Below are 25,985 nucleotides of genomic sequence, written 5' to 3'. Positions count from 1 at the left end.
GGGATTTTTTTTGAAGTATAAACTCTCCATATTAGAGGGGGAATGTTGCAGGGTTTTGGAGGAGCTGTGTAGTGTTGGGTATATTTTGAGGTTCTGAGTGAAATGAGTCTTGTGGTTTCAGCTTACTCTGTAACAAAGGGTAACGTGTCTCACACAAACAGCCCACCTAAGTTTTCATGGTTGACTGATGATTTGCTCTGGAAAGACCCAAAATGCTGCTATGATGCAGACTCAAAAGGTAGTTGATTTTTTTTAAATTTTCTTTTTGGTTTGTCTTTCTCCAGTTTACAGTTCAAATTTTGTTAGAATTTCATGCGAATCGTTGATCTTCAGCTTCTGATCTGCCGGTCAGCTGGGCTGGTGTAGGTCGCTTCCCAGGCACATGGCCACAAGTGCTGAGTTTCCCTACCCCACCAACTCGACCTTTCTAAAGCAGCCATCCTGGGCCTTATCAGAAATTTTCTCCTGTCTTTTTAGTTCAGCAAGAAAATGGTTGCTGTCTTTCCCCTCCCTCCCCTCCTCAACTGCTCATGGTAAGATTTTTGATAGAGCCTGCATTGTGGTATGTCCTTGAAGTGCAGTGCTGCAAGGTTTTGTTTTGCTTTGTCTTTTTTTTTCTCTTCATGTTTAGGCTTCATTGCATCTATAGCAAAGCAAGATTGTTGTAGATGGTCTTTTCAGATATTTGGGTTTTTTTTCATTTGTCAAAAATCTCATGTTCAGTAATGAGGAAAAGCTCAGACCCGGGTACTAAAACCTCCAGCTAACCCTGGAGTGTAAAGACTGCAAAAGTATGGATTGGGGAAGGATTGCCCCAGCAAAATGGGTATAAGTTAAATGTTAAATTATCAGCAGCTCTTTTTTAAAAGGTCCCTGACAGTGAGAGGTTTTTGTTCACACTGTCTGGCTAGAACAAGGCTTACCAGGGCTCTTAAAAGACAGGGTCCATTTGAGGTGCAGAATTTGTATCAAGTACTTTCTCTTTAAGTGAATATCAAATCCTAAATAACTTCAGCATGGGACTGTGAAAAAAATTACCCAACTCTGTGAAGCAAGTGGCTATTAAGTTTAAAACTCGATAGTGGCTGAAGTTCTCTGTCTTACAAAAAAAAAGTCATTTGACTTTTAGTTGACCATAAAAGATGCTGTACAGACCCATTTTTGTCTTTGTTCTCCACACCCCCCCCCATTTTCATTGATGGGGAAGTTTCATTTCCTTTATTTATATATTTTTAGTGTATGTGTGTTTGGGGGGGTGTGGGGGAGGATAGGAGGGAAGTCTGTGTTCTAGTTTTTATATTTAAAAGAAAAAAAAAAAGCTAATGCTGGTGTGTTTAGAAATGACCTTAAATACATTCTCCCCTTTAAACCAAAAATTCTGCTGGTAAAATAGTGCATATTAGGGGATTGAGGGGTTTTGCAACGCTTCATTGTGGGTAAGAGTCCCGTCTGAGTTCCAGTTGCACTAGCAGAAAAATGCTTTTCCCAGTATTGTCATGTTTCACATGCCAAATCAGAACTAGAAATGCCTTTTCCTGGAAGGATCTCTATTTACACTTGGAGGGTTATGCCAATTACAGCTATATTAGTAAGGCTTTTTTCTTTTTTTTTTTAATTTTACACTTGACCTAAATAGTAACTTCTTTCGTTTTCTTAACAGAGCACACACTACAATCCTGGCATGTAGTTTTGGACTGGTCAGTAGGGTAAACCCTGCTGTCCTGTGGCACAAATGCATATGGGCACTCTTGCAAGAGTGTGATCTTAAGTGGGTCCTAGTGAAATGAATGCTCTTAGAGCTTTGCATAAGTTGAAATAGCCATCTGCTCTGCATGCAGAATTGAATACAATTTATTGGTGAGCAGGAAATATGAAGTATGTTATTCATATGTCGAAATATTTTTTCCTCAAAGAGTTCCCATGTACTTTAATTTTGAATACAGTTTTTAAATCCTGCAGATTAGGAAATACTGCGTTATAAATTTGTGAAAGTTTGGAGGCGTAAGATAAGATGCTATTAATACTCATTTTGATCCGAGACTAAAGATCATTTACTCCTTCGGACAGTGTAGCGGTGCATGAAGAAGGAGCAGGTAAATGGGACTTCTTTGGCAAGAGGCGGTAGCTGCTGGGTGCTCGAGTAGGACTGCTGCTGGCAGTGCTGCCTACTGGACTTGTACCGCCAGTGCTTCGTCTCTGCTGCTACCCTCCTGTCTCTCTTTCAGCTGGTGGAGATGATGTCGTAGTGGAAGATCCTGTTTGTACCAGGAAAAAAACTCCCTGACTAGTAAATAGTGTCATTGTTATTTCATAAGTAAATTTGCTAGTTATTTGCTCTTTTTATGATGTTAAGATTTGCATTGTTAGCAACAATAGCAATGTATTAAATAAAAAATGGATGCTAACCAGTCTTTAAATGGTTCACATCTGCCACAAGTATGAATACTTAGAAGACTCTACGTAACTAAACTGAGCTTTCTTTTCCCCAAAAGGTAGGCTGCCAGTAGGCTGCCAAATATTTCAAAGCCCTGAAATATTTAGGATATTGACTTAGAGTTCTGTAAATATCTTCCCAGTTGCTTCTTTTTGGTCTGCCTCTTATGTTTTGTTTCATCCTGAGCATCAAAGCTGGGCTTACCTTGCAGAGAGGTGGTGGTCTTTGAGTTGGCTACATGCTACTTTCAGCAGGGAGAGGGCTGCATGTTGCACTCTCTGGAGGCTGAAGGCATCACCTTTGCAGTGGCTCCTAGGTTGCAGTTTAAATAACCACAAGCTCTGTGGCCATTACCAAAGCTGTGTCTGCTGAGCGCAGGAGGCTGTAGTCACCTGTACTGCAAGTTTATGTCACGTGTAGCTCAGCATTGAGCACAGCAGTTTTGTTGCTGCTTGTGCCCCTAATATACTGGGGGGAAATGGGCGGAAGCAGTTCAGATGCTAACTCGCTGGCTTGCTTTTTGGGTTTTTTTGGTTACTTTTCAAAAGCTTATATTCAGTGTTGCAAAGAAACCCCTATGTGTTTTGATAAAAGAAATCGTTAATGTTAAGCTACATTGAACGGTGCAGCTTTGCAGGAGTGTTGATACTCCAGCTGTCTCTTTGGCCTGCCATGCAACTCAAATTCAAGCGAAGGTCTCCCACGTGTTTATTTGCATGTGTCCTCCTATCTCTGTTTTGTATCTGCAATTTTAGTATGTGCTTCCAGAATTACTTTTGTTCATTTCCAATCATTCTTCAAAGATAACCGGCAAAAACCAACTGGCTGGTTGTGATTTTACAGCAGTAGAAGGTAGACAACTTTGATCTTCTTGTTAAATGAATTTTCTTCATGTGTGGGCTGGGTGTGTAGTGTGTTGATTTAGTTTTTATTGATCAGTGTAAAAACGTGAATTCAACATCACAGCAATGATAATAAACAAGTACTTGCAGTGATATTCTAATGAGTTCCTGGCAAAAATAGGGCAGAAAACCATCTCAGAGATTGACATGCTTTAGTGGTGAGATGCTGAACCAGGATACTTTATATAAAAGGATTGAGTAAAGCTGTTTGAAGTTCTAACTTTCTTTGGCAATGCAACTGCTGCGAGCAGTAGCATGCCAAGCAGGGCAGGATGCAGTCTTTTCTGTAGGCATTTGAGTGTCAGAAATAGCATTCTTGCCTCTGTCCGGAAAGACTTTCACCCTCCTGATCACACCAAGATAAGACAGATTGTAGGAACGAGGTATCTGCTTTGTTAGAGGGTGTCCCTGAACACAAGCAGTGAAGCACTAATTACCTTTCAGTCCTCATCTGCAGGAATGCTCTGCGAACCATCCCCATGTGTTTCAATAAGCCTGCATGGCAAAGCATCAGGTACAGAGTGGGGGGAGTGGAGAGAGGTTTCTAAATTAGCACACAATTTATGTCTGGAAAACTGAGATTCATATTCATAACTATGTTAAATCTGAGTATGGTAGGGACATATCTCCATTTAAGGTGGCAATAATTCCTCTAAGCCAAAATGTTTGCAGAAGCGCGGGCAGGCAGCTTCTCCCTCTTTTTTCCATTGATCCTATGTGTTTCCAAGACTGGAAGAGGCTTCTCAGTCGTGGTGATGAACAGTAATTCTGTGTATTTTTTCGTCAGATAAGCTTGTTTTATGCTGTCAGAGTTCAATAAATTGGTATCTGAGCTGCATGGATCATGATGAAAAAGTATTGCTGCTGCCTGCATGTGTTTGATAAAAGTAGAAAATGAGAAGCAAAATTTTTCTGTAGTGAGGAAAAGCGTTTTTTTTAGGACTATGAAATTTTGAAAGAGCTGGTTCATAATGAACTTTAATACTTTTCTAAAGTTGCTGCTATTATAATGAAAAAGCATGAATAAGAGAATATGCCTTGCAGGTAAAACAAAAAAAGGCTTCACCATTTATATGCTTGAAAACCAAAGATGCATTGCAGAGGATGAATTTTACCCTTCATTTTGCTTGTAGTAAAAAATTAGTCTTTGAAGTTAAAAACAGCTTTAGATTTAAAGAAATAATACGCCTGAAAAGGGAGGTGCACAGAAAAAAGACATTGAGTTAAGTGCTGTTTTGTTAATGAAAAGAACGTAAGTTAAGCCAAATGAGGCTGCCTGCATAGTAAGGTACTGCTTAACATGAGTGGGGATGATAAAATAAGGTTCTAGCAGACTTTTATTTCAACGATTTCCAACTTTCAGAAGAAATTTTAATCTGGATGTTGAATGCACATATATTAACGATGGACTAATACCACAGAATTACGATAATTTATGAAAGGAGCGATACTTTCATGCTGGAAGTCTGTCAGCATACGATCCCTAGGCTAACTACTTGATCGTTAGTTAAAGTAGGGGTTCATTAAAATAACATGGGCTCATCTGGTTTTAAAGACTAGCTTTCAGCCAGTAGGCGATGGTCCAAAACTAATACGGTTGCAGCGCAGACGTCGTGGCAATGGCACATAGATTACTACATAAAGCTGGTTGATGGAGAGGCTTCCGTTGGATTAAGTGTGCTCAGTATTGGGCCAAATTTTTCAATTTTTAGTCATCTGTAGCAACGCCTGCTCGTATTGTAGTCAGTTGAACTACCTGTGTGACTGTTTGAAAGAAAGTGCAAGGTTGGGTCTGTATATGAATGCAGCTCTTTGCTGTAATTATTTACTCTGTAATAATTGTGTTCTTCTAGTTGAAGAATCGTAATTACAAAGTGGATGATAGGCTTCAATTATGTAAAGAAAATCCTTACATTTAAGCCCCATGCTATCCTTAGCATAAACAGCTTTTTTTTTCAGGTAGAACTTTTACTTTCAGGTTATTTCTGGAAAATCCGTACTGCTAATTATGTAAATTGCAAGAAATGAAAAAAAGAGAACAAAAGAGCGGGGCATCTTATTTTAGGCTTCAGCAAATGCAAAGTCATATGTGTCCATTCCAGCTATCTATAGTATGTGCCTGTGTTGTTCTGCTACTGCTTTTGTTACCAGTAAACCAGATCACTTAAACTGGCATTTCTCGCAGGCTTTGTACGATCAGATTACCAAACGTTGGAGCTGGGAAGTTTTTCTGGTAGCAGGGTCAGCTTATGCCCCCTAGAGAGTCCCCTCCTGCAGGGCTCCTTCCTTGCATCCACACAAGTTTCTTGCTGAAAGAAAATGTAGGGCTTTTTTTTTTTTTTTTTTTGGTCTGTTTGTTTGTTTTTATGCTGCTGTGTAGGCAAGTCCGTGTTTTTTAGGTCAATCCTGTACAATAGCAGTAAGTTTTTGTACCTGCACCTATTGCCTATTAAGGCAATAAGAAGCTCCCCTTGAATGAAGGGAAGGCAGATTTCAGATCTGCCTGCAGATCAGAGAGAGAGGAGAATGGAAGAAGCGGTGTTTGAGTGAATGAACGAACTTTCAAGCTGACTCAGTGATACATGTACAGTATACGCTGTAAAGATTAGTCACCACTTACTGTAAATCTTTCTTTATGGTGCTTGGTGGGCATGCGCCTCTATCAAGCTGCAGTTAGTGAGCTTTGTAGACTGGGAATGCAGGTAAACGTTGTTTCCACAGTATTTTCCCATTGAACAACAACAAAACCCAGTGAAACCTGAAGACTTGTAAATTACTGAGCTAAAGGCAAAAGAAATCTTTTAGTTATCTCATGGTGCTGCTATCTTAATCTGTGAAACTAGTAGGAAAGTGAATAAATTATGCAACAACTTTTTTTTTATTATTATTATTTAGAAACCTGTTCTTACATGTTATTAGTGCTGTTCTGCCCTGTCCTGTGCAGGTTGGTTTGATTTTTGGTTGGGTTTTTTTTTTTCATTAGGTAGGTTTCAAGCTGCATTTGTGTAAAACACCAATTTACATGATGGTAACAGAATAACGATTACAGGGAAGGATATTCATCTGTTGAAAACACTATTTTCATTTGCCAAGCAGAAACTTCAGGAAAATTACCCTCCAGGTTGAATTTTCTCATAAATGTTCTCAAGTTCTAAAATTATTTACTGGCATAATAGGTATGCATAGCACTTAAAGCAAAGTTTGTATTAAGGAGTTACTTTTGGGGGGAAAAAGTAGGGATTTTTTTAAATTTAAAAAAAAAGTGGTTTTTAAAAATGGTAAAATTATTCTGCGGTATTCTGGGTAACTCATTATTTTCTGAGTTACCCAAATTCAGTAAGTTAATTTTTTTTGTACTTTCAGCCTTTTCTTTCAGTGGTTTCTTCTCAGTTTGGCTGAAGTTTATTTTTCTGTTAATTTAGCTGGGCATCTTTTATAATTCTTAGATGCCCTTTCTCTCTGATCTTCACCTGTTTTGCTTGGCTTGTTTAATCTGTCCTTAGAGAATTGTTAATTTCAGCCATAATCGTACCAAAAATCCTTTAGAGTTGTTACAGCAAGATTTTTTTTTTGATAGTTTGTTTAAAATTACTTCCTCCAAAATAAAAAAAACCCCAAACATCTTGTTCAAGAGTGAGAACCAGACTCTCCTGGCACTGCTGGGTGGGACGGTGCTGAGGCTGCGTGCCTGTACAAGTGGTTTGGCTTGCTGCTCTCCCAGTGATCTGATCCTGTCGTAGGCTTCGAGTCCTCTGAAGAGCAGGAATGAAGGCTGAAAGCGTTATTAAGTTTTTGGGTTATCTCACACCGTTTATTTGAAATGGAGGCCAAGCAATTTACATATCTCTGTATCTTGGATCTGAAAAAAAGATTTTTTAATTTTTTTTTTTTTCACTAGCCTTTGTGTGGAAATGACATCACAGCTTATGTCAGCCATGCTAAATTCAGAGGTTTTTCTCCTCCCTGTTGGGCTATTAACTGAATACTAGCTCTATGCCATGAGTCTTCCCTTGCTGACTGTGGCACATTGATAACTTCATCTTAATGCTCTGAATTTTGTATGATGAAGAGAAATAAAGGCGTGGTCTAAAGCCTTTTGAAATCGGTGGGACCGTAACTCATTTCATCGCTGTGCATGCGACCGGACTGGGTGACCCCCTGACGCCTTGTTGTTCCCGGGAATGCTGATGCACCGTAAGCAAGCAAGGGATGGCGCGTTGCCTTTTGGTAGATCTGGTGACCAGGTCTGGAGTTTGCTGCAGCACATTGTCCCCTCAGCCCTGCAGGTTAAAACCTCCTGTCCTTGTGAGTCTGAGTAGGTTTTTGAACTAAAGCTCTTAGGCTGTGCCTGAATGTCCCATATGCAAAGCTGAGCTCCATGGCAGGGAATAGAGTGTGCCTCATCTCTACCAGAAACGACCAAGGTTTTGGGGCTGCCCTTCTGGGCTCGATGCTAGGGCTGCAGCTGTGGCAGTGTGAAATGGAGGCATGGGGGTTTCCTGTGAGAGCCTGAGGAGCTGGGAGGAGGGAAACAGAAATCAAATTAAAGTTGACATTTTGAAAAGTTGATTGCTGCCTTTTTTAATCATAAAGCAATTTTTAAAGTAAGTCACTTCCCAGAGGAAAAATAAATACATTAAGAAGAGAAAAGGGGGAAATGTGATGTTGAATTTATACATTTGAATGTAGCAGACTTGGTATGTCATGGTGGTGGTACCAAACGTGCACAGAGGCAAAGCAAAAGGATAACAATCGTCCTGACTCTCCTCTTGCTAGATTTCCAGCCATAACGTCCTATATGCAGAATGTTTTTATTTATCTTTACTATTTTGGGAGGTCTGAGGCAGTGGGGAAGGGACTGATCCCAATTACTTTAAAAAAAAAAATACAGCGAAGCAAACCCACCTGTCACTGCAATGGATGTGGAGAGATTTCCCTTCTCCTCCTGCATCTCATCGGCTGTGCTCCGCCCTGGGAGGAAGGTGAGGAGGCCTCCGGGCACCTTCAGCGGGAAGGCTTGCAGGAACAGCTTTGGATCGGGCTCTTGGCATGCAAAAACTATGGATATCCATTCACGCACTTTATATATATATTTTTTTTTTAAGTCTCTTCTGGCTCAGCTCTTCTTCTGTAGCAGTCGAGGAGAAGGGGATGGAGGGGGAAGTGCTGAGGGATGCCCTGGGAGGGCACGTGTTGGTGTTACCCTATGTGCGTGTGTTTGAGCGGTAGGTGCTCGTGCACGCCATGGACGTGGCCTGTTGGAAGACTCTGGTGAAATTACTTGTCCCTTTTAGAGCTTGCGAGGAGCACTTCATCGCTGTAGTTATTTGTATAGCCATATGCTATTCTTTTTTCTTACATATGTTCTCTGATAATTGCCAGTAGCAGGTGCCTGTGAGCTGAGGCGGAGCGGTATTTAAAAATCAGACTCTTAATGGGGATAAAGAATTGTGTGAGTTTAGTGCCAGCAAAAAGGCAAGGTTAAAACCATTGGCTTCTGAAGGTCGTGTTCCTCGCAGAGCAACAGCATGGTTGGTAGCGGTGCTGGTCCTTCAGCTCCACAGTTCAGCTGCAGAGGTGTGACCTTCAAGAAGGAGTCGGAAGGTCTGGTTTTGCGTCTGTATATCTGGTTGAGCTGAATCAAGGAAAAAGCACCGTCCCTTCCGATGTGCGCACCAGCCCACAGGAACTGTATTGGACATGCGTTGCACCCGTGCTTGGTGACTTCGGTGGTATGGGCTGGTGGGAGATGTGACATGAAATCTCTAGTTTGGTTTCTCCCACTCTTTGACCTCACCTTTCCCTGTATGTTTGTCATGCATCCTGAGCTGTTCTGGTTGTATTACTGGTTGCCGTTGCATTGCATGCATGTATATTAGTTCCCCATTGGTTACTACTGTGATTGTAATTGTTGATCTTGTGTCTCCTTCCATCATCCAAAGAACAACCGCCAAGAGGAAGATGTGAGGAGACTCGTAGTTGCTCTGGACTTGGAACAATGCAACTGTGTCCACTGAAAATCATTTCGGGGCATTGCATGGCCGGAATCCCCCAGTATCCCTGATACTGCTGTCACATCATCTTCACAGCCCCGCAAATAGCTCTGTGAATTGCCGTTCCTTCTGTGTATCAGTTGGGGAACTTATAGCTGGGGGTAACAGATTTCTAGGAGACCGACAATTCGAAAGTATCTTGTATTTCAAAGTGTCAGGGACGACATAATGCCCCTAACATTCTTTTTGTGGAGGGTTTGTTGGTTTTTGTTTTTTTCGTTTCTGGTAAAGAACTAGTAAAATATAGAGCACATATGGAAATGGCAGACGTTGTTGTTGGGGTTTTGAATTTTTTTTGTTGTCCTTGTTTCTAAAATTAAGCACACGGGAGTTTGCAAGGCCCTGCAAAGAATTCAAACGATATTGCACAGTCATGTGTTCGAGGAATCTTTTTAATCTAGTCACATATACAGTGAACAGATCCAGACTTAAAAAAATACATTGCAGTAAGGAGAGATGAACCAAATGGGATAAAGACAAAAGACTGCTAAGTATCTATGATTGTACTTAAGTTTAGGTTTTGCGGCCGGCATTCTGTTGCATTTCCTTTTTTTTTGGTTGTCCTTCATGTTCTTCCCTGTGTAAGAAAGTGACCTGTGGTATCAGCTGTTCTGCTTATCCCTTGCAAAATGTTGGTAACTGAAAATTGGATCATGTGACCGAAGTAGGTCCCTCTCTGTGTCAGAAAACTAACAGTGTCTTTTTTCATGTGGGTGGGTTATGAATCCATTACACTTCCATCCATGGACATGGGTAGTAAGTTTTTATTCTGCCACTGTATGTTTCTGTAGTATGTTTCTGAGCTGGGTTGCAGGAGTAGTGATCTCACAGCTTAACCACAAATGCATTTGGTGGTGTTCACACGGGCAGAGCTGGTTACAGAATTTGGGTCAGTGGGACAGTATCCTGATGAGCTGTCTGGCACAGGACCCTGTAAGACTGGCTAACTGTATTAACTTATGCTAGCTCTTGCTATATATACACCATAAAAAAAACTTTCTTGAATGTTTTTACTTCTGCATGTCCAGAACCTAGAGCTTGAACTACTACAAAACTGTTTGAGATAGTTTTGATGGCATGTCGTATACCACTTCAGAACAAGTGCTACTAAAGTCAGACACTGAAGTCAAGTTTACGCTTTGTAACTGAAAAAGATGTACAGCACCTGATATAACTGTATATGGTATTCTTTTAATTGTTTCTGACAGTAAATTTTATAAAGAGCTCTTGAGAGATATATATACACACACACACAGAGTGCAGATCTGAAAAGCAATGAACACAGGCATATATGCATTATATTGCAATTGTTTTCCCTTGGGGGTTTTGTTATTGTTGTCCCTTTCACAAACTGTGAACCTGTAATTTTTCATGTGCTGTTCTTTGGCCCTCTCTGGCAGAGAGGCTCAATCTATCATGTTAAAAAAAAATCAATAAAAAGTCTAGAGGTTTATTTATAAAGTAGAGCATGGAGAGAGGGTGCAAAAATTCCATTAAAATGGCAGTTTAGTGCTAGCTACATCTCTTTGGGACTAAGCTCCAATATTTTAAACTATTAAAATTGTTACAAGAGTGCTTTTAAAGTACCACAAATCACAGTAAAGCTTTCTAGTTGAAACTTGCCTTTATATAGTGCACTAGAATTCAGCTTATATATGTTTTTGGAGTGTTTGATGCTGCCCTCAAACACCATTTTAGCATCCATTTTAGAGCTTTATTACAGTTAATAATCTTACAGGTTTATGCTCAAGTGAAAATACGTGGATGTAAGAAGTCAGAATTTATTTTTGTTCAGAAGCATGAGTGTATGTATGTCTTTGAGAAAATTCATTATTTCTGAGAAGTCTGTAGGCTTCTAATCTAATTCATCAGGATTGCCTGGCTTGGCACATGCTACTTCGTTAGAGGAACTTACAAATTCAGGTGGCTGTGGGTTATTTTATGTCATAGCAGTTTTCACCAGTGATGTGATGGTCATCTACTCCATGTTTCCTATCCAAAAAAATAAATGTGTCCCTCTGCTCATAAATGTGATGCTGAAGAGTTTATGGGATAGTATCTGTATTAAACCTCTCAAATATCAGAAGCAGTGTATCTGAAGTGTAAGCTTCGCCTCCCCCCAGCATCTCTCTGACTTGTTTTAATAGCTGAAGAAGATTGATCTTGAAGCTGTTAAGTTTTAAATACAAATGGCATTGTGTGGTTTTGTGTTGTATCATCTTTTATCCTGGGATGATGAGAATTATTTCCAGTTGAAATGCCCTTTTTTTTACTTTCAAAAAGGCCCAGGAAAAAAAAAGGGTGAACTCTTATTTGGGCCAAAAGCAGGCTTTTCCATCTCCAGGAGACAGCACAGACTGTTGGAGAGCATGGCTCTTGGTAGGAGCTGTGGGAGGAGGCTGTATACATGAACACGACAGAAGGCAAAAGAGAAACTCCAACTCGCCAAACATTTACGTGTGGTGTAAATACGCGCCCTGTGACATAGTCATATCCATGCATACAACTCAGTAACCCAATCCATCATTTCTGCATTATTCATCCATCAATTTTTCCATTTCTTACTGATCCACAGCCTAGTTGTAGCTTACTTCTTGCCGTTGTTGCTTGCGTACATTTTCCTCTTTGCTGGCTGTATGAAGTTGGAGTAAGGTAATGATCCCAGCAAGCTTAAAAAAAGCAAAGCTATTAACATGGCCATTTCACTGTTAATTAACATCTGAAGTTTCAGAGAAAGGGATCTAGCCTGTGTAATTACCGTGTGGTTAAAAATCTGTGGAAAATTCATACTAGTGCTTGGAAAGTAGAGATGCTAAAGGGAGACCATTAAAGCTTGAAAAAAATACATATTTTTCTAAGCAAAGACAACTAAAATCTATTCTGTAAGGTGCTTCTCAGTGTGAAAAGGAAGGACTGAGCAGAAATCATAGTTAGCTTCCCTGCTTTTGAAAAAAATAAGCAAGTGATGTTAATGAGGATAAAGGAGAAGAGCATCATTCAGGAAAATGGAGTTTCCTGTGAAGGCCTTACAGTCTGGAGTCACCAGCCCACCAGAAGCCAGGGTCACACGTGGGTTAACTGGGTTTGGCCAAATTGTGATTGCTGCCAGCTGAGGTTGGCTTCCCAGCTCAGCTCTTCTGCCTGGTGCTCCTCCTCAGCTTGCCCTGGCTGGGGTGGGAGTGTGTTGGCTCCCTCACCTCTTGGTGCTGGGCAATGCTGCTGTGCCCAGACCTGTGCAAAATACCACAAGGTAGGGAGGGGAGGCCGATGGGAGGTGTGGGAAGAGGCAAATGAGAGAAGGTATTGGAGGCCAAAGCGTTAGGCTGAGGCCTTTGGAAGGCATTTGTTAGGTTAGGGTGCTGCAGTGGTGTGGAGGTTGCCCGAGATCATTTAGAAAGGGTGATGCCCTTGAAGAGAAATGAGGGTCTTCTGCTCTCCTCTAGCCACCCCGTAGCTCCCAGAGCTGTTGTGGAAGTTACTCCCTGACTATGTCTCCATTGGCAGAGCAGCTGTCCACCAAGCTTTTAATGCCCTGTGATTCAGTCCACTGGTTTCCATTTCTCCCCCTGCTCTCAGTGGTAGGCATGTTCTCAGTCTAGCAGGAGGTCCTTCTGCACAGTTTTCCCTCAGTTTCCCGGGGGGTCTTTTTGTTCCTTTGTCATCCTGTGCGAGTGATGTGGAAGTGTGGGGAAAAGTGGGCTTTGGTTAAACATTTCTACCAGGGTAGGACGGCCGGGCCCTGCGCATGGCATCCTGTGGTGTGCCGCTGCTCTGAGGGTGTGCTAGGAGTGGGCCCTCTCTCAGTAGGAGCCACTCCTTTGCTCAGCTCCTCATCTTGCAGCAGGCAGGGCTGGATCCTGGGTTGCTATCACTCCTCCTTTCCCTTCCATGCCCACATTGGTAGCGTCTCTGCTCTTGCTGGTGGGACGTGTGGTGGAGGATGTGGGGCCTGTTGGCTGTGGAGAGGCTCGGTAGCCTTCAGGGCCCAAAAACCCACCCATCTGCAAGGTATGGTCATGTTGGAAGGCTGGATGGGTCTGGCAGGGTGCTAGGACAAGCAAAATGGCCTCTGGAGGAGGACTTGACGCTTGTCTCCTTGCCTGCAGCATTGACCTTTTGCAGGTAGTGGTAAAAAAAAAATCTTTGTTGAGCGTTGACCGTTTGTGGTGCTGTCCTTGAGGGGGGGCAGACTTGAAAGGTGTGCCCAGCTGGCCCGTGCTTTGTATAACGGGTGAAATCTGTTGGGGTAGAGCTGGACAGCTCTGACTTAGCTCTGGATCATACCCAAAATTAAGCTGCTCAGGTTTGTGTAAGGGTTAGTTGCCGATTGCTTTAGCTTCTGAAATTTCTTTGGGAAGAGCGCTGCCTTTTGCCGGCTGCCTGCAGAGTGAGTCCGGTCGGACACTTACATTTCACTGCAGAGTCTTTGCGCTGGGGTTGGGCATGGACCAGCTCCTAAAGAAATTGCCTGTTCCACCTAGTGAGTTTTTCCTATTATGGTGATTTGGGGCATGGTGATGTCCCCCTTTCTTTATGTGGGAGGGGGGAAAAAAAAGGAGCCTTTTTTGTGGGTTTGCCATAGGGAAGAGGTGGTGTGTTTTAGGCTGTTCTGTGTTTTTTATGGGTGTGGATGTTCTGATGACCTTCCTGAGCTAAACAGGTACCATGTAGCTGCTGGTGACTGCAAAGGACTGTCCTTCTGGAGGTCCGATCCCTTACAGGTTTGTGGTCTTATTTTTGTAACAACTGCTCTCCAAGACACTTCAAGAAATCACCATTTAACCAAACTGGTGAGAGCATGTGGTTTTGCCTTTGAGGAATTTCCCCACCAAATCTGTTCGTCTTGCCCCTTCTCTGGGTTGTGCATGAATGCCAGCACTGGCCCTCTCCTGCGCCTGGGGTCGAGCCCGCAGTAAGTGAGGAAGGACTCTCTCGCCTCTTCTAATTTTTTTTTGGCAGAAGGGAGGAAGTGGTAGATACCAATCTTCCCCTCTCATACATCCTTCCACGCGCATCTTGCTGGTGGCCACCCAAACTGTCCCCTAGAGATGCTACTCTACCATGACTAATTTCCTGGCTTTTATTTTGAAAATGCAGTCATCAAAGTTGTGCAGATCAGCTGGGGCAAGTTCCAGCCTCTTTTGTATATGAAAACCTAGAAAGCATGCTTCTGGGAAGAGGTGTTGGAGATGGGTTGGGTTTTTGGTTTGGTTTTTTTATGATTTGAAGAAAGAGAGGGCAGTAGTGAATGTTGAGGATTTTAATAATTTAGTTGGTGTACCTTGATTTCAAAATCAAGACTAAGTGCATTGGAGGTAGTAGCTGCAAACTCTGCCAGGTACGAAGACTAACCAAGGCTGTAATTGTTAAAAATTTATTTTGTTAATTGTAATGCCATAAAAGCTCCGAGTCTGATTGGCAAGATGATCCACCTGTGTTATAAACATTACCATGTTTTTCTTCTGCTGTTTATAGGAATATTTTTATTGGTAGTATTTTGTGGACAGCACTACTTATGTGACTCTGTGTGTTAGACATAACTCTGTTGGTTAACTTCCTTGAAGAAATATTTTAACTAATGGATGTACAAGCATGTGAATTTAGCCAATTCTTTATGCATTGTTTTCCCAGCTATAAAAATGTTCCAGTTAAGGAAAATATTAACTTTTCTCAGCAAGTAAATGCTACTCTAGGGAGAAGATTTCGTGTTTTTTTGTGTTGTGTGGTTTTTCTTTGGGGTGTGTGTGTGTTTTAAAGAAGAATGCTAACTGAGTAAAAGTCCTTGCTTGAAGTGTTGGTGATTTGGTAATGTAAGGTCAGATATTTATGTTACTTATATTTATTGTGTGCCATTTGTTCAAAAACAAACAAATTCTAATATGCATTTCATGTATATATACAACTGCAGATGTTGTAAAATACAAAGCACAGAGTAGAACAACAAAAGTAAGCTTTAATTGTAGTAGATGCACTGAATTAACCGAGATGCCTGGGGAAGCAAATTTAGAAAGACAGGAATTAAGACAGGTCCCTCCTTTATCTGAGCCATTCAAAAGTCAGAAATCAGCTAGAAGTAAATTTTTAAGGCTAGTACAATTTCAATATCTGAAAACCATTTTTACCAGATTTTGCATTTATTGACGGAGCTATAAATAAATGCAGAATAATTTTACTGAGCTCCATGGAGTTTCTGCAGATCGGCATCAGCCCAACGGCTCTCGGAGTCTGGCCTCACTTCCTCCTTGGCTGGAAAAGCCAGCTCAGTTCTTAAAAACTGTGGGGAAACTGGCTGGGCATTAATCTTAGATAACTGGGTTCTTGGGTTTTTTTGGTGTTCGTGTTTGTTTTTAATTTAAAAAAAAAGTCTTTTTCAGACAGGTTGTTTCCTAGGAATGCTGGGAGAAATGGTTAACTAAGGAGTTTCCTGTTACCAGTCTTAGTCCCAGCATTTGACTTCAAAAAAGCAAAATACAGACACCCCCTCCAGCCTGTCAGAAGCCTGCCCGAGCCCTGCAGACGGCCTCCGCTCTCCTGCGGCCACCCCAGCCTGAGCACCCCTGAGGGGAGTCTGGAGCACAGAAAATTTAGCAGTTTGGTAAATGAAGTAAAGGGGGAAAGTAAAGTTCCCACTGTTTCAGTGTGGGAACCAAGAGAGAAGCAACAGGGTTGGCTGTACGTTAGTCTAAAAACAGAGTTAGGAACTTCCTTGGATGGTACGAACCCAGCTTTTTTGCAGGGAGCTGCTTTTAGATTGCTTGGCTCTTTAGGAATTGGTTGATATCGTTTAATCTCAGGGAAAAGTGAATCAGTCAGTTACCTAAAATAACACTTTTGTTAAAGCCTTGCCCCAGTGTAAAATCTTTGAAGTTTAAAAAAAAAACCAAAAACAAACCCACACTTTTTTTTTCTTTCTTCTTTAAAATTGTCTCAAAGATCTGACAGCAAGCTGTGAAATGGTTGTGACACTCACTATCTTGACTTAAGCCGGTATCAAGACTCCACTCCAGGGAGTGCAATCATGCGATAAGCAGACTAGTCAAACACATCTTAATTGCTGCATACTCGATTTAGATGCTTTCTGGGGCCTTCTCCTAGTGGGGTTTTGCAGGATCAGGACCATGAATTAGCTTCTCCATACACTGCTAGTGACCCTCGGCTGACCAGGGTAAAGAAAAAAATAGCACGCATGCTTGTAGAGACATAGCAAATAAGAGGGCAGTTCACCTTTTATTTTAACTCCTGGCAGTGCAGGTTTTATTGAATTGCTGTTAAAAGAGGCTTGGTGAGATGTAAAACGGACTTGTCCCAACTTCCTCCGATGATCCCAGCACTGAAGTGCTGCGGTGCCAGTCCTGTGTTTCTTGGGTTAAGAAAAGTAAAGCGGGACAGCAGGAAGTGAGGATGTAAACTGTGCTTACTTCTCAGAAGCAGCAGGAAAATAATGACATCACTGTTTTTTCAAACTTTGAGCAATCTTAAATTTATGTAGCCCTTTTCATCATATCTATTTCATAAAGAAAAATGTGTATATTCTATAGGGCTTCATGTGGTCGTATTCTTAACTTTTTACAGTGGTGGTTTATACAGACACATCACTGCTTTGAAATGGTGTTTGTTTTATTACAGACCTGATTATTTGGGAGGGAATGGGAATTACAAATTTTAATAACAACAACCACTGGCAGTATCTTCCCCATCCATTTAAATATCTTCTCCTTTCTTTTATTTCTTTTCATGTGAAGTCTGTGCCTGTTATCCACTGAAATAGTAGTATATGAGGCAGTTGTAATTCAGCATTTTGTGTAGTAAGCCATTTCAGCAAAAAAAGGGGTGTGAAACTTTTTATTAAAAGTTCTAAAAGTTCTGGCTCTGGAATCCCACTTTTTTCTTCTGAAAATTTTACTTGTTGGTGTAATTCTTTTCAAGAGGTTCTGCTGCTTTCAGAAAAAAATGATGCTCGATGAATATCATGGGATAATACAGAAGCCTTTGTAGGATGTGTACTGACCTACCTAAGAAACCCGAGAGAGATAATTACAACCTTTCTTAGTCTACATGTAAATGCACTTTGCAAACGTTTTTCCATGCAAAGAATGTGAACCAGTTACATTTTGGAATCTATACCTATATGGAAAGTGGACTGTAAAAGAGATGCCTATTTCAGGCGATTTTTGACGAGTTCCAGATTAAAAAAAAATTATAGCATATTAAATTATTAGACATCTTTACTAGGGTGTAAGGAAGATTTATGCTGTAATGAAATATTGCTGCAACCCAATTTAGAACTTGACAAATCCGGTTTTGTAGGGCTGAATTATAAGGGATACCTCATTATTTGAGGGGAAGACTTTTTTTATTGTTATTTTTGGCACCCTGGTCTCCTCTTTGGTTGGGCTGTGCTCTGTAGGAGCTGCTTTGGGCAAGATGTCTCAGCTGATCCTTTTTCAAGGGAGCTGTGCAGGATGAAGTCATAATTAAGGATCACATCCTGGCAAACCGTTCTTACCACATGTGGTCACTGATTTCAAGTTAAATGCTTGCAGTCCTCATTGCTCCTCTGGGTCAGAAATGTAGGTCTTCTTAAAAGCACAGACTTCTACTTTATTGTCAGATATTCCTTACTGATACTGTATATCAGATACTGTCTACTGATACTGTATATCAGATACTGTATATAGAGTATCAGTAGCTATACAAAATTTAGCTACACTAAAATTACATGTATACTGCTTGTTTTTTGTTGTGTGTTTATTTTTTTTTAAAAAAAGCCTCTGTTCATTCCTTCTGCGTACAGACCTCTTGATTGCCTCTCACTTTAAACTCAAAGCATGCCCTTGTGCAATGTATTCGGAGTATGACCTGGCATTATGGCTTGCAGCAGACAATAGAGAACATCACAAAAAAAACCATCATTTGCTCAATTTAGGAAGTCTACTCAAAATTTTGGGTGGCAAATACCTCTTTGACCATCTTTTGAGACTGCTTGTGGTATTCTTATGTTGCTGTTCTCAGTTGAGAAACAGAACTGGAAACAAACTAAGTTTGTGCATTTGACTAAACTGAAGAGCAAATTTTAGCTGGAAATAGTATTTCTTTATAGCATAATGAGTTTCTTGTGCGCAGGGTTTCTGTTTCCCCTGCTGCCCTGGCATGCAAAGTGATTGATCTTAAGCAAATTGCATACACTTGTAACTACAACCATATATGCGCACATACAGGAGCATGTGACAAAGGAAAACAAAAATGCAGGGTTTGAGCTCAGCTGGTAAATCTTTCAGGAACCTTTTTTCCTTGTTTCTGGGAGAGAGAAGTGTCAGCTTCTCCCGATGCCATCTGTGTGTTACCTGGCCCTGTGGCTCCACAAGCACTCTTTCTGATGTGTTGTGCCTACCACATCAGAGGAGTAAGGCATTGCCGGGTGGCTTACTCTGGTGGTCAGGTATAAGTAACAGATGGAGTGTTTACCTTTAGGAGAATCTTATATGGAATACTTACAATGACTTACCGGTAAGCACAGCTTTAAAAGTTTAAGAAGAGTCACAGTTTGGTGTGTGTTGAATGTGCACTGTGTTATGTGCTTAGCTTCAACTGTAAACCATTTGCTGAGTTTTAGTGACTCTGATGTTTAGTCTTTGCCCCCCCTGTTTAGACGTCAGTAGCCAAGTGTTTTGCCTCTGTATGTAGCCTCAAGTTGCACTTTTTTCTGATGTAGTCATCAGATCAAATTATTTATAAAATGAGGACATCCTTTTGGACTTCATGTGTAAACAGTCTTAAATATGTGCACAGGCAGAGAGATTCTTGTCTGTTTATCCATAGTTGAAGCCCAAATATTAATAAATACTAACATTAAATAGTGGGGTTTTTTCCCCCCCCTCAATCTTCATTTAAGTTTTCCCTTTAAGGCTCAGATTTCTTCTCTAGATTACCTGGAGAAAAACTTTTACCTTGCCCTTGATCAAGTTACTAGTTGCACTATGTCTCTGCTACCGTGATTTATCATGAGTTAGGGTAAGCAAGTGAACTCTTTCGGAGTGGTTCCTACTGGGCAGCTATTAGCGTAATCGAAACCATGGCTGCAATTGCTGGTGCCTACGTTTGAGGGTAGGATCTGCCATCTTCAGGCAATATGATGACTCCAGGTCTGTTAATTTTGGAATTAATGGTGAGAGCTGGAAGCCTGCTGCCAGCCCACCAAGGTGCCATTTAAAATTTCTTTGGAGCCAAGCTGGTGTTGGACTTGCTGCTTTTTTGTAAGACAACAGGCAACAAAGTGCTCCTCCTGTAGTAGGGATTTGGGGGTGGTGGGGAGGGACTCTCGAGATCAGAGGTGGCTGGTGTTGCCTCAGGCTCCTGCAGTGGCGAGACACTCTTTTTGCTCTATCTGCTGCATCTTTTTGCACATGATGTGCTGGAGACCTGGGAGGTGCCCATCAGAGCAGCTGCCTTCAGCTGGAAGGTGAGATGGGAAAGCAAGAAGCAGGATGCTGTAAAACAGAGGCTGAGAAAGGTGCATCTTACATAAATTTTAAAGGTACTGACTGCTGCCAGGGCAACTTAATTTGTGTGTTTGTTTTAGCTTTCTGGCGCTTTTTTTGGCTTTTTTTAACAAAACTTCAAACATCCTCTTAGCCAATGACAGCAAGGTTGGCAAATCAAAACCAAATCTGAGCATAGCACTACACTTGAGTGAGCTGTGCTAATCTAAGACGAGCTTCTGTTTCCTGCTTAGAGCTTCTCCCCCGTGCTCTCATTTGGCGCATGTACAGTACTGCATGCTGACAGACACCTTTGAGACACAAATCAAAGAAGTGTGTGTGGTGGCAACTGCTCCAAGCTTGGTATTTCATGTGCTTATTGGCTACCTACTCATGGTTAGGAAGTAGGTGTTTGGAGTCATGTAGGCTAGAGAGGAGTCCTACATTTGTGAATTAGCATCCATAACAGAGTGGTCTTGGGTCCTTTTTGTGTGTTCCTGTGATCAGACAGAAAATGTAATCTGCCAATAAAAGTAATCCCCGTAAGAAGTCATACAGTGCAAGCAGTGTGTGAGCAGAATATTTTAGGTAGCAAATATGTTGAACTGATACAATCCTGAGTAGTCCAGCTCTGCGGTTTGCATAAAAGCAGCCCCTTAAAGACCCTGTGGTCTCATCTTCCGTCAGCAACTCAATGACTGACTTTCACTTTCCTTACGGTAAGAGAATCGATAGAGAAGAGAATTTGCCATCAGTTCTCTCTCTCTGCATTTTTCCAGACGGTTTGGCCTCCACAAATTGTACAGCCTCCCTTTTCGCTGCGTGGGAGAGTACAGACTGCTGCTGGAGGCAAGGAGGAGAGATTAATGTTCATCTGTTCTCTCCTCGCTCTCTTTTCCATCCCGTGGGCATGGGAGACTTATGAATGTGCCGCTCCTTTGGGGAGCGTTTCTACTCATTGCCCTGATGAGAAGACCACAGAGACACCGGTAAGGTTGTGCGAGTTTCATGTTGCTGATTAAATAGGCACATGAAAAAGCCAAGTGCAGTGGCTCCCTAGAAGAGGTCAGAGAGGAAGATGGAAGGACCAGCATAAGCCCTAGTTCGCTCACTTGCTAAGAGATCTCCTTTTCCAGAGTCCATGTGCACTGAGGGCTTAATGGAAAGTCTGCCTCTTCACTTGGGTCTTTCATGAAAAGTGGTATGAGTTTATTTTGCAAGAGCTCTGCTTTGAGCCGAGATATTTACTTCTTTGATTCTTACTCTGTTTTTTAACGTTGCGTGTATAGGCAGGAAATCTGTTGGGGAATATGGGGAAACAAATGGTTTTTAAAAAAAAAAAAAGTCTTTGCTGGTGTGGAAGCTAAAGCTGATATTGTACATGTGTGTACAATCATAGCAGTGGTTGATAACACTCAAATGCAGGGTCAGGAGATTTAGTTTCACTTTGTGGCATCGGCAGGGACAGGAAAGGTCTTGCAAACACAGGTTTCTGAATCACCCTGCCACAAGTGGAGCTCTTGGCTGGCATTGCCCTTCAGTATCCGTTTACCCTTCACAGGAGACAGGTACTGAGGTGGGTACACACCATGAGGGGGTGATGCATCTGCTCACGTCTGCTTCCTTCTGTGTGAGCACCAGCCTCAGGCTGCCTGTGCAGAAACAGCAATCGCCTCGTTGTCCCCAGTGTCTCCTGCTGGTACCAAATTAGAGGATCTCTCTCAGTTAACAGCCAGGCATTCTTTCTCCCTACTGCTCCCCATCCTAATGGGGAGTGGTTGATAGCACTTACTAATTTAGGACTGTGAAAGATTTGTTCTCAATGAACTGCAATCAGGAGGTCTCGCTCCTCTTTCAGTTAGTAGCCCCTGCAGGGAAGAGGGCAGTGGGCCTCTTCCCACCCTTTCCAGCGCTAGCCACTGCCTAGTGGGATGTGACGAGCCAAGTGCCACTGCCCCGGTGGCCTGGAGGTGATAGAGCTGCTGGTGTGGATGGTGGTTGCGAGAATCACAGAATCTGGGAAGTCTTATGAGCGTGCAACCAACATCTTGGATGAGGCAGTGGAAGAGTACAAATGCAGTATTTTTAGAAAGATATGGTGAGGATTTTACCCAGGGTAGCATGTGTATTGCTGACAGTGGCAGGGAGTTTCTGTGGAGCTGCTTGTTGAACTTCTGGAAGGATGTTGCTAACAGGCATCAAGTGTGGTGAGGTCAGTACAAGAGGAACAAAACCTCCCATTCAGATAAAAGCAGGGGAAGGGAAACACTGCCACGTGTGGGACTGGTTCAGGCTAAACTGGTCCGTGCAGTAGTTTCTGCAGTTCTTCAGAAACATACTATGGGGTTGAGCTTCCCAGCTCAGACAGGTCTACGTTCACGTTCCAGTCAGGCTTTGGGAAAGCAGGAACAGCACCATCTGTGTCCCACTTCATTTGAAAAAGAAAATTTAAAAAAATCTCGAATGCCAGCCATCTGCTGATATTGCATCCAAACTCTATCCCTGTATCTGGGGGCAGAGGAGGGAGATGGTTTCTGCGGGGAGAGGTACCATTCAGAGTGGAAGAGCTGCCTGCACCTGGGGTTGCTGCTGGGTCCAGAAACTACCAGAAGTGTGTGTGCAGGATGGCTTGGCATCTCTGTCCAGCCACCTTCTATAGTACCAAAACAGTCCTACCCGGAGAGAGAGTGAATCTGAGTCCCATCCTGCTGACAGAGTCCACAGCGCTTAGTTTATGGATCATTAAGAGGAGATTTGAGCATTTCTGTGAAGTAGATGCAGAGTGGTGGGGTGGTTAGGAGCCACCGTATTGACGGCTGAGGCAGAAAGATAGTCATTGCTTTTTCCTTGTAGCCTGGTCATTGGGTGTAATACTATTTTGGAAACAGATTAGCTTGTGGTTTTCTGCAAGTTGGCTACTAAAATAGGCCTGCTGTCTTGATGGGAACTAACACCAGCCCTCAGCCGGATGCAGGAAATAAGCAGACTCGTTTTTCTTTAATTCTTTCATCCCAGATCTCCCCCAGCAAATGCCCAGTGAGTTTTGATTTGCTTATGAAGGTGCTTTTTCTGAAGTCAACGTGTCATTTTTCTATGTTGTATTTCTCTTTTCCTCTCTGTTATAGAAGTTGAGTGCTGCTTCTGTCCTGATAGCTCTGTGTGAATGTGAACACAAGTAAGGCAGTAGAGAGTTAAGAAAAAAAAATCCATTAATTAAAATATTTACATTGGAAGCTGCAAAACACTTACTCTGAGTAAAACAAACTTCCCCATTGTTCTTGTATGATTGCTGCAGTCTCTCTGAAAATAGCCAGGAAGAGATTGTGCTCTGAGGAATTTTACTGGGTTGGCAGGGGAATAGGAGGATAGGGATACTCAAATAGGCTCTTGGTTAGTGGCTCTCTTTTGTTCAGATCTTTTTGTCACGTGAACAAAAGATCTCTTCTTCATAGAAAAAAAAAAGAATCCAAAAAGCCCTCATAGTGGTGGAAGTATGTTGTCATGTTAAACTGGTAATGCCAAAAAATAAATGATCATCAGTAGTAGATGAGAAAATGGTATTCACTGGATGAAAGGTTTATTTTTAGCACTTAAAGTGTACACTAATGTACACTGAAAGGAAGGGGAAAAAGAGAAGCATCCCAGAGCAGGCAGTTTGGACCCTGGCTCCCAGGCAGCCCTCCTGGCTGGGGACCCATGTGCAGCTGTCCTCGTTTTGCTGGCGGTGAAATGGCAGCATGGCACTGAGCACCTGTGGTTCCCGCTGGGGTCTGTTGGCATCACGGCTGCTCAGTGTCCAAGGAAAACAAAGCAAGGGTGCAAATCGGAGACGTCGGACCACTAAACCACAATGTCTTGTTTGCATCTAGTTCCGTACTTTAGGCACAGGGATAGTGTTAGTAGCATCACTACAGGAAAAGGAAGCAAACATGAAAGCTGTTTGCTTCAATTCCTTCCATTCCTGCCATATCTCCCCCCAGATAACTGGATTGAAAAATTAAGGGTTGGTTGTTTGGGGTTTTTTAATAGTATCCTCTCATACAGTGTGCCGTTTCACTCTTGCACATTTCTGGCCTTTTCCAGCCTGGCACTGGACTAACAGGCTTCTAGGGCTTGTGGGCAGGAAGCTGAAAAGGCTAAAAGGGGGTGTGGAGGGGTTGATTGGTTTGGTTTTTTAGATCCTTGATTCACATGTCTCGCTCTAGGCAAACTCTTACGCTTTACAAAGTTGCCAGACAGGAGATCTCTCTTCTGCCCTAGTGACTCACGGACTGGCTGGATTGCAGGTCATGTCTCCTTTTCTTAATAGTGCCACGGAAAAGTGTGTGTTCAAGCCCGAGTCTGTGATGGCTGTAAATTTTATTGACAATTCCAAGGTTGCAGTTTTGTTGGTTAGGTGTGCGGTACTCTTTCCTCTCATCCCAGGTATGCCAAACTGCGTCATGTTTACCTATGTTATAAAAACAGCTTTGTTGCATTGAAAGGTTGGTTTGTAAAGGTGTTAAGAAATTAAATGTACTTGTTCAGGGTAGGCGTCATTTAAACTCATGCATGAGAGCTTTGTTCCATCCGTTTCTTGCATGCTTTACTGTATTTAAGAAAGGCTGCATGCTGACAGTTTCTTGGCCTGGAGATAAAAGGTGCTGCATACCCAGGTTTGATACACTGATGGAAAATTGTCTCCGTGATGTATAACACCACTGTGATTATTTCTAGCCATTACCACTGGTCTCATTTTACAACCATTCACATTATGTAATTTGATGCTCATTTAATTTAATGAGAGGATGCTGCAGACTTATTTATGACTCGACAGGGCAACCTGTATGCTTTGGCCACCTCTGTTATCCTTGCCGAAGGAGGAAGAGTGTGTTTCTTACAGAACATGTTACAACATCTTTAATACCTTTATATCCAGGTTTCCCAGATTGCCGCAGACGGGAGGGCGACTTGCCTGGGGTGTAGATTATACTGGAATGGCAGCAGAAGTTTAACTTTTTTTTTTCCCCTTGAACTGCTTATTAGCCTTTTGTTGTAAGGTTATCAGGAGGTATTAATGGACTTTTGCTTTTGTTACAGATGGAATTTTATGACTTGCTGGATTCTGAATAGGACGAGGAGATGTGTCTGATAAGGTAAGAGAGAGGGTAAAATAAACATGTTCCTACATAAAACAGTCTCACTGGTTTGTTGTTCGGGTTGAAGACAACCGTTTCTTTCCCTGGCAGAACCCTGCAAATAATTGAGATATTTAAGTTACATCTGCCTCTGACCCTCTGAGCAGAGACCATCTCTGTTCTGTACAGCTTCTGTCCCAGTCCTTTCTCTGGTGAACTGATGTACAAAGTCCAGAAGACAAAAATGTATGCCTTTCCAGGCATGGGGGTTAGTAAAATAGGTCATACTTATCCTACAATTTTAGAGCTTTTAATAAAGTAATAGATGGGATAGAAGAGTTTTTGTTCGGTTTTGAGATATTGCCTGCCCTCCCCTGCCCCCCGGACATTTAAAAGGTAAAAAGATCTTTGAGCTGTTTTAACTTCTATGCTTTAAAACTTGTTTTTCCTGTTGCAGTATTTTTGAATTTGGACTGTTTTTATTAGGACAGAGTGAATATGAGTAGAAAACCTCTAGATATGAGTTTGAAATGAGTATTTGCTGTCACTAATGTACTGAAGGAAGCTGTAGGTTTGCTGTTTTTTTGTTTTTGGTTTTGGTTTTGTTTTTTTTAATAGCAGTGTTTTTAAAAGGTAGTGTTTAGATACTTTTTTTCTTTTGGTTTCTGCTTCAGAGGCTTCCACTGGCAGAGAGGAGTAGATGTCTTTAAAACTCTTAGGCATTGGGATAACCGTATTCAAACAACAGACAAACACAGTGTACACAAACACAGTATTACATAGGGATTATCACTGTCTTTCAACCTACGATCCACCCTACGACTATCCAGCTCTATCACTTATGTGTTTTATTTTGTCTCCTCTGTCTTCCTGAGCTCTGTGCCATTTACAGGCCTGAAAAATCCCTATTGTTCTTTTTGGCTGTTGGTTGGAAAATGTAGTGGAAACAGCTAAATGCATGATGTCATTGTATGAGGACCAGGACTAAATGACTTCTTCCT

At 41.9% G+C, this 25,985-nt stretch overlaps 1 protein-coding gene across 1 annotated transcript in view; it reads left to right on the top strand.

The window, feature by feature from the left end:
• Positions 1-25,985, top strand: part of TRERF1 (transcriptional regulating factor 1) — a 102,126-nt gene that overhangs the window by 4,254 nt on the left and 71,887 nt on the right. Inside the window, 1 exon segment of the mRNA XM_050894779.1 lies at positions 24,947-25,002. The gene's annotated coding sequence lies outside the window, so the exon portion shown is untranslated.

Source organism: Gymnogyps californianus, chromosome 3, assembly GCF_018139145.2.
Source record: "Gymnogyps californianus isolate 813 chromosome 3, ASM1813914v2, whole genome shotgun sequence".
Taxonomy (NCBI): Eukaryota; Metazoa; Chordata; class Aves; order Accipitriformes; family Cathartidae; genus Gymnogyps; species Gymnogyps californianus.
The sequence above is the reverse complement of the archived record's forward strand: the minus strand, read 5'-3'. Positions and strand labels throughout refer to the sequence as shown.